The 12,500-nt window shown below is 33.5% G+C and overlaps 1 protein-coding gene and 1 long non-coding RNA gene across 2 annotated transcripts in view; one reads left to right on the forward strand and one right to left on the reverse strand.

The window, feature by feature from the left end:
• The window catches only part of LOC144960739 (uncharacterized), a 126,257-nt gene that overhangs the window by 15,343 nt on the left and 98,414 nt on the right, over positions 1 to 12,500 (forward strand). The window lies entirely within an intron of this gene.
• The window catches only part of LOC144960320 (uncharacterized), a 13,671-nt gene continuing 2,682 nt past the window's right edge, over positions 1,512 to 12,500 (reverse strand). The window contains exons 2-3 of the long non-coding RNA XR_013642839.1: positions 4,774 to 4,866; positions 1,512 to 1,543 (exon numbers count right to left, since the gene is read on the reverse strand). This is a non-coding gene — a long non-coding RNA (uncharacterized LOC144960320). The remainder of the gene's footprint in view (positions 1,544 to 4,773; positions 4,867 to 12,500) is intronic.

Below are 12,500 nucleotides of genomic sequence, written 5' to 3' on the forward strand. Positions count from 1 at the left end.
ATCATCATCATCATCATCATCATCATCATCATCTCATCATCATCATCATCATCATCATCATCATCATCATCATCATCATCATCATCATCATCATCATCATTCATCATCATCATCATCATCATCATCATCATCATCATCATCATTCATCATCATCATCATCATCATCGTTATTCATTAAAATCATGTTAGTAAATATCAAAGGACTAAGCGTATGGATTGTGCAGAACTACAAATACCTGGCTGGATTCTGGGGAGGATTTGGTATATCTGTTGAAACAGAAAAGAAAGTTATGAATTATTGTCTAAGAGAATACACAATCTGCATCAATTAAATAGCTTTAACAGGAATAAATTCTCCCAATGGTTTTCAATTGTAATATTTCGATTATTTTACGTTATTGCCTTCCTGCAATGGGACAATATCTTTGAAAAAGATGTAATGAAAATCAATAAAGCACTTTAATTTAAGAAGAAAGTACGTAGACACAAAAAGATATGAGTTTGAAACATGTTAAATACTGGTATAATAGAAAATTGCATAAGATAGTCAGAGTAAAAGTCATATTTAGGACTCTCAATGGAATAGAGCAATAAACATTAAAGGTTACTAAATTTGACTGGAAACAAAAAACGCTATAACAAATCATTCTTTCCCGATGTAATTAGGAATTATCAAATGTCATTTATTTAATAGAATTTGAACGCTCTCAAATTTTAACATTATTATTTTTTAATATGTAATATACGAATGATACCGTAAATATACGAGCGAGTACCAGACAGAATGGTCTGATTGCATCTACTGCACTTAAAGCCGTCTACTTCATAATACATTGTTCGATTTGTCGTAGAATCTCTACCAGCTAAATATGTTCTTCTTTTAAAATCAAGCTATTGAAAAATAATATAATTTCCCGTATTGGAATACTACGGTTCATCCTATCTATCTTATCTTGTCTTATCTTATCATGACCATCATCATCAGTATTATCACCATCATCAACATCATCATCATCATCATCATCATCATCATCATCATCATCATCATCATCATCATCATCATCACCATCATCATCATCATCATCATCATCATCATCATCATCATAATCATCATCACCATCATCATCACCATCATCATCATCATCATCATCATCATCATCATCATCATCATCACCATCATCATCATCATCATCATCATCATCATCATCATCATCATCATCATCATCATAATCATCATCACCATCATCATCATCATCATCATCATCATCATCATCATCATCATCATCATCATCATCATCATCATCATCATCATCATCATAATCATCATCATCATCTTCATCATCATCATCATCATCATCATCATCATCATCATCATCATCATCATCATCATCATCATCATCATCATCACCATCATCATCATCATCATCATCATCATCATCATCATCGTTATTAATTAAAATCATGTTAGTAAATATTAAAGGCTAAGCTATGAATTGTGCAGAACTCCAAATACCTCGGCTTCTTGAGGAAGGATTTGGATCATCTGTGAGAACAGAAAAAGAAAGTTATGAATTATTGTCCTAAGAGAATACACAATCTGCATCAATTAAATAGCTTTAACAGGAGAATCAAATTTCTCCCAATGGTTTTCAGATTGTAATATTTCGATTATTTTACGTTATTGCCTTCCTGCAATGGGGCAATAATCTTTGAAAAATGATGTGAGGAAAATCAATAAAGCACTTTAATTTAGAAAGAAAGTCACGATAGACACAAAAAGATATGAGTTTCAAAACAATGTTAAATACCTCGTATAATAGGAAATTACATAAGATAGTCAGAGGTAAAAGTCATATTTAGGACTCTCAAATGGAATAGAGGAATAAACATTAAAGGTTACTAAATTTGACGGGAAACAAAAAACGCTATAACAAATCATTCGTTCCCGATGTAATTAGGAATTATCAAATGTCATTTATTTTATAGGTAATTTGAACGCTTCTCAAATTTTAACATTATTATTTTTGAAATATGTAATATACGAATGAGACCGTAAATTACGAGCGAGTACCAGACAGAATGGACTGATTCGCATCTTCGGCACTTAATGCCGTCTACTTCATGATACATTGTTACTGATTTGTAGTAGAATCTCGACCAGCTAAATAATGTTCTTCTTTTAAAATCAAGCGATGTGAAAAATAATGAAATTTCCCGTATTGGAATAATACGGTTCATCCTATCTATCTTATCTTGTCTTATCTTATCAAGACCATCATCATCAGTATTATCACCATAATCATCATCATCATCATCATGGCACTTATTATTATTATCATTATTATTATTATTATTATTATTATTATTATTATTATTATTATTATTATTATTATTATTATTATTATTATTATTATTACTATCATTATTATTATTATTATCATCATTATTATTCTTATTATTATTATTATTATTATTATTATTATTATTATTATTATTATTATTATTATTATTATTATTATTATTATTATTATTATTATATTATTATTATCATTCTTATTATTATCAATAATTTACTCCCAGTGAAGGATTTAATAACTCTTCCAAAGCCTTTAAATTATTTAGATTGTCATGTTTAATGAGGTTTGATTAATTCTAAATTCTACAAATATTTCATCAAAATAGATCGGTCTGTCGTCATCATCACCATCATCATCATCATCATCATTTTCATCATCATCATTTTCATCATCATCATCATCATCATCTTTATGGGGCGATAACCTTAGATCTAATCCATTTTTTGTCAAGGCAGAGATAGTAATTGAAATTCAGTTTTTAACCTCCTGCCCATCAGATGTTAACTTGGCACTTAGGTAGCTGGAAGAAATTGCAATTTCTGAAGTTTACTCGATTCATTGCACCATAATATGAGCTTTCTGTCATATTAATGTGGCGCTCTGGGAAAACAGGGTCAAGCCTACAATTTTTCAAAATTGAGTTGGTGGTACAGGCCAAAGGCCAACACATTACTGAGCAATATGTTCCTTATTTTACCTCGATATCTTGATTAGATCCTAAGATATGGGTGTTTATGTCCGCAGGGGGGCAGAAATGAGAAATTGAGAAAATTCGTATTTAAAGTTAGAGTAATGTTTTCTTTCACTGCAACGGCACTTAAAACCCCATTACTAAAGCTATATCAACCATTCAAAGCTTGCTTGATCATAGTAGAAACATTATAAAATGAATATAATGAGTAAGGACAAGATAGGAATATAATCCGATATAAAATCGGATAAAACAACGGAATCATCATTGTTAAGATTATGAAGTCTCGCAAGTTGTTGACTGGAATCGCCATTTTTATACAAGTTTCGAAGCGAAAGTTGCCTCTCGGATCACAAAGCTACGACAGTTTTAAATTTAAAATACACTAGAACGTGAAAAAAGATATCAAATATATTGGTTAATGTTCAATGGGATGCTACGTAGTAATTAAAACACATTATTTGTTAGTGAGAGGTGATAGTAAAAGAGAACTATTTTCGCTTCTCGTGTAACGAGAGTCTCCACATGCGCAAAACATCGTGGGAATGGCACGACCTTTCGAATGATACCAAACAGATGAGATTTGTGATCGAAATGATAAAGAAAATGAAGCCCGAAACTTGGAAGATTAAAATTTTATTTTGAACTAGGGTTTTAGTTGTTACCTTCATACTTAGACAAAGAAGTAAGTTTATTAAAAACGATTTTAAAAGTATTTAGAAGCCACTTTATGGCTTTATACTTGGTGAATGGAAAGTTAATATGATGGTCTTTCGGTTTCTACCATAAACCCAAAATAGCCAAATAAAATCCATCGAGCTGTTTTTGCTTGTATCTGCGTTACATTCTCGGCGACTTTGACAAGGTTTTCTAAGAGCGCCAGATTAATTTATCCTCTGAGCTGTTAACTTGCGTCTTGCTTTTTTCTCTACTGATTCCCAAAAACGAAAGGTGTCTAGATGAGAAATAAGATGGAGAGAAATATTGAGTAAATATTCACTTTATCTTTTTCTGCATTTACTGATCTCTATCCCGTGCTGTTTCAATGTCATCGTCAATGTGTTTGTGAGTACTTGCATTTCTTCATTGCTTTCTGCTTCGAGGTCAATGTTATCATCAAGTCAGAGCTTCGGGATTGTCCTTCCAACATTTATCTTACGGTACACCAGCCCATTGCTTTACATTTGTCAAATTTGTTATAATCTTGTCCATTAACGTACACTGACTATCAGATAACAAGTGAAAGACGTTTGACTTTCAGCTAGTCAATAGGATTCAATAGTCTGATGTCACGTCGCCCAACAACGAGCAGCTTAGTTCTAAACAAAGAAAATTGGTACATTTTATTCTACATGCTGGCTATAACTTTTTCACAAGTCATCATAATGTATCAAATTCAAAACATGATCAGGTTTATAATGTTTTTCTCCTCTGGAGACACGCTTATGGTCCTCGATGAAGTATTCCATTGTTCCGATAGTTTAGAGCCAGTTACTAAGTTACCCTGCGTTATTGCGGGTGAAGTGACGTCACGACTGTGGAAGCATATTAGAAGAACAATGAAAATTATTATCACATATCATATAAAGTTCAATATTTATTGGGTTTTGTTTTTATATTTGCCGAAATGAGAGAAATTATGAAAACGTATCCAGACACTATTACGTCGACACTATCCATGTTGATTTCAGAGGTCAAGTAATAGAATGATACCAAAAAACTCACCAATTCCTATGTCATTATTACCAGTAAATGTACTATATCTAGAATCCATGCTTGCATCGGAGAAAGTTGACCGTTTATGTTGCCAAAAATGATCTAGAATTTGACGAAAATCAAAGAATAAAATTGCATTAAATTTACATAAATCACTATTCAATATTTGCGATAATTATCAGTGGCTTGATGAATTGATAGTTACTTTACAATGAAATCCTCTCTGTAATGGATGAAAAATGAACAAAAGAATACTTTTTTAACCATGTCTCCGGGATAAAGAATTCAATGCATTTGTTTAAAATATACATGAAATATATCGACGAGAATACATGACGAAGACAAAGGCTTCAAAGAATTTAGAACGTAATATATATATATATATATATATATATATATATATATATATATATATATATATATATGTGTGTGTGTGTGTGTGTATGTGTGTGTGTATGTGTGTGTGTGTGTGTGTGTGTGTGTAATAGAGTCAAACAACAGAGCATTTGATGCTGGCGAGCGGTAGTATTGGCGGACTGCAAATGCTGTTGGAGTGGATGGATTCGGTTCAGGGGTCGACTTATGAGTTCCATCCAGCCTGTAACCGCGGCGGTGGTACTCAAGTGCGTGAAGAAGATCAAGACAATGAAATGACAGTTTATTACTACTGATACTGATAGTGACATGACTTCGTGTGTCAGAATTAGAAGCAGGGAATTGATTTCATGAGCGAAGAGCACACACCACAGCCAAGTTCAGAGATGCCATCGTCTAACCGATTCCTAGCCCATTCACTCCAGATTAGTAGAGACGATAGATCACCCAACAAAGGTCAGGACGTTTAATTATGAAGGCTTTATTGAGTGAGACATTGTACTGAGGTGAGAAATCCCATCGAGTTGTGCACATCTTCACGATTAACACAAATTACATAGGACGTGTAAGAATTCAAAGCATTTGCCCTAGTTTATCATTGTCTGGAAAACACTGCCACTCCCTACCTCACAGAAATACAGAAATATTCGACAACCCGACCTTGGCGTTATCTAATGACACCACCCGTTTGGCTATCTCCCACACGCATTCGTACAAAGGCCTGAACAACGTCCTTTTCTCATCTTGGTCCGTCTGTATGGAACACCATTTTCCACAGAGCAGCCGGGAATCCAAATCCTTGTCTGTTTTCAAGAAATCGTTGTCCTTTAATATTGTTTTGTGTTGATGTAATGTAACGCGCTGCGAGCCTCGTTGTGGAGGATACAATGCGCTCTATAAGAGTCTATTATTATTATTATTATTATTATTATTATTATTATTATTATTATTATTATTATTATTATTATTATTATTATTATTATTATCATTATTATTATTATTATTATTATTATTATTATTATTATTATTATTATTATTATTATTATTATTATTATTATTATCATCATCATCACCATCATCATCATCATCATCATCATCATCATCATCATCATTATTATTATTATTATTATTATCATTATTATTATTATTATTATTATTATTATTATCTTTATTGCTTTTATTATTCAGTGGTCGTCTGCTATAATATTTCGGATCATTTTAATTCTAAAATCATTTATTATGGTTCTACTCGTCTCCCGTTAATACAGATTCCAGAATAAGAGTCACGCTTGGATTCTTAGAAAAAGCATTAAAAAAATAATGTCACTTTGACATTAATGATGTACACACCTGCAAATGCATTGCATGGTTTCTTAGTCTTTGATCTCTTCTTCAACCGGGTACATTCATTCGTGCAAACTACGTTTGCTGTCACGGTGGGTAGACATGGCATGATAGAACATTATACAATAATGTGTTATATCTTGCTAACAATATGTTAATTGAAAGATTACAAAGACGAATTATGATGAAATTTATTTATTTATTTTTGTTGTTGTTGTTGTTTTATTAAATCATTATTATTATTGTCACAGTAAAGGTTGTTCACAATTATCTTATTAAATTTTATTTTATTAAGAACTGAATTCATCTCACTCCAGTTATATTTCGGTAGGCTTAGATAAACTTTACCTTCTAATATTAGATCGTCTTTCCTTTTATAGCCTTCCCTCGAATTAATTTCTAATTAGTGAATACTTTTCGTTCTACATTCTGTCACGTAGCCACTTATTATAAAAGCTGATAGGTCTAACATTTGACACTCACTTTCTCTCCACAATCTATGCCGGACGACCAGTCGTTCTATTCCTATATATATACTGGAAGATTTTTATCTTTTGGGACTTTGTAGATATCATATCTACACCATTAAGACGCCGGAGCTTTTAACTTTGATTGTATAAACTTCAAGGATCAAACCCGAGCCCGCTGTCAAAGGATTACATATTAACCCATTACCAATTGCCTGGAAGTGGAATTTTACGAGTCCGATCCTGTTATCAGAGGAATAGATCATCCAAGCCCATCAACTGCCTGGAAACGTAAACTTACGAACCTGACATATTATCATAAGTTACGTAAAATATTCATATCTCTATTTGTAACTGCCACGATCACTGTTTATCTCTTTTAATTAAATTTCATCATTATTTTTATTTCATTGTAAACAAATCGTTAATTGTTTTTCATTTATAGTAACTAGTAAATTCTGGGGCCTCATTCTACATATATCTTTATGCATAGTCGAGTAGCTCTTTACTCACTTGAGACCATGACATTTTGGAGGGGACACATACAAAGAATTGAATTTATTTAGTTACATATATCTATTTCATCTAACTTTAAAGTTTAAATTGTAAAACTCTTAATTGCCCCACTTGATCATATTTTAATTGAACTCCCTATTTACAGGATTATTTTTTTTCTTTTTCATTTCTTCATTTAAATGGAATAGCAATTTATCCATTCATTCTTTCATTCAAATTGAATAGCATTTTATTGATTCATTCCTTCATTCATTTATTCATTTATAAATTATTCATTCATTCATTGTTCATTCATTTATTCATTCATTCATTCATTCATTCATTCATCCATTCATTCGTTTATTCACTCATTTATCCAATCATTCATACATTTATTCCTCCCTTCATTCTTTCATTCATACATTATCCATTCATTCATTCATCTATTCACTCAGTTTTTCATTCATTCATTCATTCCTTGTCCACTTTGTTATTATATCACTCATTTCATTTTGTTGTTTGCCTCATTCATGAATTGTTTTCAATATGTTTACATTCCATAACGATTCATTCACCTATCATCCAATCACTCAGTGTTGTGAACACATTTTGTAACTATTGTAAATCTTACGATATTTTATTGTTTTGTATTTCAGACATCACTGTTAAACACTCTTCAAGGCCTAATTACAATTGTTGAACAACCATTGAACAAGAGAGAGGTCCCAGCCACGAACTGAGTTGGTAAATATATCCTTCATTATTCTCTTTTACATGAGTTGGGCATCACATAGTAACTATAGACATCGTGATTTGTTTTGCATAGTGATTTGTTTTAAATGCATTTTTGGCATATTACTGTTACCGAAACCACTTATATATTATGTTCTGAAAAGTGAGTCTTTAAAAACTAAATAATAATAAAAGGAGTCTACTAGCCGTCGTGTTATATTTAGTGATAGATAACTTGGGATTATTTTGGCATCCTATTATTGTTATCACACTCTAGTATATTAGCGTCATTGCGAATAATTGTACACAAACTAACGACGAGTCACACACATTGGTGATACATTTTTCGTAGTAACATAGTTTAGAGTACACGCGATTGACACATTGTTATGGACTCAAGTCATAACTCCGCATTGTATTGACACATTGCTTTATAAGATATAACGATAAAAGGCATCAAATTCAACATACATAATAAGTTGAAATAAGAGAGAGAGATTTCTAAAAATAGAACAGTTCATTCCAGTAAGTGTAAATAAATAAAACAGTCAGTAACAGTATCCTGTCAATATAATATATATAAAATATCGTAACTAATTTATTGCAAAAATGGAAGCATATAAAAGATACTTAAGTCTCGCAAAGGACTTAGAAATACCCCAGGAAAGAATATTTTCATGGTGCGAAGAGAAAATAAAAGAAGAAAAAGAAGAAAGAATTCGTAGAGAAGAAAATGAAGAAAGAATTCGTAGAGAAGAAAAAGAACACGAAGAAAGAATTCGTAGAGAAGAACGAGAAGAAAGAGTCCAAGAAAGGGAACTAAAAAGACAAATAGCTTTAGCAGAAGAAGAAACCAAAAGGACCCAAATGATGCTGGAAATTGAAAAAACAAAAACCGGTCATGAAAGAAAACATAATAATAGTGATGAATTTTTCGTGAAACTTCCACGCATGCCAACATACGATGAACGCTCAGACTGTCTAGAATCCTTCTTACACCGATTCGAAGTTCAGGCTAAAGGTTATCGTTGGCCAGAAAGCAAATGGGCCACAGCCTTGATTAACTGCTTATCTGGAGAACCGCTAAAAGTTTTCTATACCTTAACAACTGAAGATGCAGATGACTATGGTAAAATTAAAGACGCTCTACTAAAAAGATTTAGATTAACGGAAGATGGTTACCAGGAAAGGTTTCACACTGCAAAACCGGAAAGTGGAGAAGACTTTAATACATTCGTGAACCGAATTACTCAATTTCTAAATCGGTGGCTTGAGTTGGCAAACGTAAAACAAGACGACTTTGCAGGCCTTTACTATCTCACGCTGAAGAATCGAATCTATCAAGCTTGCAACCCAGATTTAGTCGCATTCTTTAAAGAGAGAAAGCCAGAAAACTTGGACAAATTAAAAATCTACGCAGAAAATTTTAACAGCGCACATCCATTGACACCCCTTAGCAGAACATTGAAGGAACCATACTACGCTGCCGCTGCTCAGAGTCCATGTACACCTAAAGTTCAATACTCAAATAGAACGAGCCGATCAATCACTCGAACACGCACGTGAAACAAGATGATCATAGTAACAAACCATGGAACAAACAGTTCAATAGAGACCATAGCCGACCCTATCAAAACAAAACAAGAAATAGCACTGACAATAATACTGAGTATAAGAAAACCAACAAACCTATAATTAAATGTCAATATTGTGGAATGAAAGGCCACACAGCAGACAAATGTTACAAAATCGTGGGATATCCAAAAGAAACTGCAAATGCATCACTCCAAACAAGTGTAAACAATCAGACACGAGTAATGTCAGGAGAAAATATAAATGTGTATTGCGTGAAAGGTATGTCACTTTTAACACAAACTCACAAGTCAGGATCACTATTTTTTTGTGAAGGCAAAGCTAATGGAACTGATTGCAAAATATTGAGAGACACAGGATGCAGTACAGTAGGAATAAAAGCATCTTTGATCAATGACGAAGACAAAACTGGAAAAACGGTACAATGCATCACATTCAGTGGCATAGTTGAAACCTTTGAAACAGCTAACGTGTACATAGAAACCCCATACTATACAGGAATAGTGGAATGCTGTATACTTCCCAACCCCGTCGCTGATGTTATTGTTGGCAATATAAAAGGTCTTAAAGACAACCCAACAGATGTAAAAGAATGGTCATTAACCCAAGAAACAGCTTGTCTAGCAGAAACAAGAAAGATGACTAAGACAACAGAGAAGCCAATGACTATTTCTCTTGAACCACAACAATTTGACAGGAACACGTTCATCGAAGAACAGAAAAAGGACCCGACTTTAACATCATATTTCAATATCGCAAACAAAGGGACGAAATCAAAAGTTGAATACATCATTGAAAAAGATATTCTGTTCAGGTTTCATAGGAAAAGAAACAAAATAGCTAAACAACTGGTCACGCCGAGTATTTACAGAAACAAAATCCTTGGAATAGCGCACGATTCAATAACTTCTGGACATCTTGGGAGCTCTTCCACATTGAAGAGAATATCCGAGAATTTCACATGGCCTGGAATTACTAAAGACGTCCGAGAATATGTGAAATCGTGTGACACATGCCAAAGAAGAGTCGCAAAAGGCAGAATACCGAGATTGCCATTAGAGACAACCCCAGTTATTGAAAAAGTTTTTCAAAAAGTTGCAATTGACATTATAGGCCCTTTAACAAAATCAGATAGAAACCATACACACATACTAACACTAGTCGATTACGCAACCAGGTGGCCAGAAGCGATAGCATTGAAATCAACTACATCGGATCACATAGCTGAAGCATTGATGACAATTTTTACTAGAATAGGCATACCAAATGAGATACTGTCGGACAATGGACCCCAATTTACATCACATATGATGCATGGAACCATGAAACTCATGGGAATCCAACACTCATTCACAACTCCCTACCACCCCCAAGCAAATGGTCTTTGTGAAAGATTTAATGGCACTCTAAAGAATATGTTAAGAAAAGTGACAGCAAAAAACCAGATGATTGGGACAGATACTTACCAGCAATCCTATTTGCATATAGAGAAATACCCCAAGAATCTACAGGCTACTCCCCATTTGAGTTGATGTATGGACGATCACCTCGCGGCCCGATCAATATAGTAGCCGACATTTGTAAAGGGAATGAGGAGGACAATAACGAAATTATGTTTGCTTACGAATATGTAAGAAACCTGAAAGACAGAATAGAGGACACATGTAAGCTAGCACAGGAATCCGTCATTAAAAAAGCAGAGAAATACAAGGAATACTCCGATAGAAAAAGCAAGTCAAGAAAATTTGAGATTGGTGACAAAGTACTAATACTCTTACCCGATGACTCGAGTAAACTTTTAGCTACATGGAAAGGACCATTCAAGGTATTAGCAGTATGATCTGGTGTTAATTACGAGATTAAAATTAACAACACAACAAAGACATTCCATGCAAATATGCTAAAAAAGTATTTTGATAGAGACACAGTGTCGCAACCTATGTTTACTAATATCGAAGCTGCAAATGCAGGATTGATCATACCGTTGGTCATGGGACACAGACACCCGAGACAGAAAAACAAACAAAAATCGCACAATTGCAACCACCTAAGACAAAAAAAGAAGTACGCAAAGTACTTGGGCTCCTAAATTTTTACAGGAAATACATTTACAACTTCGCGCACATCTCGACACCGCTAACAAATCTGACAAAGAATGGGTCACCGAACAAAATTGTTTGGACAGAAGCGTGTCAGAATAGCTTTAACCGATTAAAGGCATTACTCTGTTCAGAACCAATTCTTAAATTACCCGACATATCAAAAGAATTTGTTGTAAGAACTGACGCGTCTGATAAGGGCATCGCAGGTGTACTGTTACAGGTGCATGAGGGAACTCTAATGCCTTTCTTATATGCAAGCAGAAAATTATTGGACAGAGAATCACGATACTCTGTAATAGAGCGTGAAGGACTGGCCATCGTCTTTGCTTTAAAGACATTCAGCAGATATCTACTGCTAAAAGAGTTTGTGGTCGAAACGGACCATAAACCACTCACGTACATAAGAAATAACAAAATGAATAATAGTAGAGTACTAAGGTGGAGTCTATTTTTGCAAAATTACTCTTTCAGTATCTCTCACATACCAGGCTGTGAAAATATTCACGCCGACCTACTTTCTCGATTAGTGTAAACACGTGAGAAGGTATAACTTAACCTCCCATGCATACTGTTAGTTACCTCGCAAATTATGCCAAATCAGAACGCACAATTTCGATAATTTTATTTG

This window comes from Berghia stephanieae, chromosome 15, assembly GCF_034508935.2.
Source record: "Berghia stephanieae isolate SIO BIC M18660-M18661 chromosome 15, UCSD_Bste_1.3, whole genome shotgun sequence".
Lineage (NCBI taxonomy): Eukaryota > Metazoa > Mollusca > Gastropoda > Nudibranchia > Aeolidiidae > Berghia > Berghia stephanieae.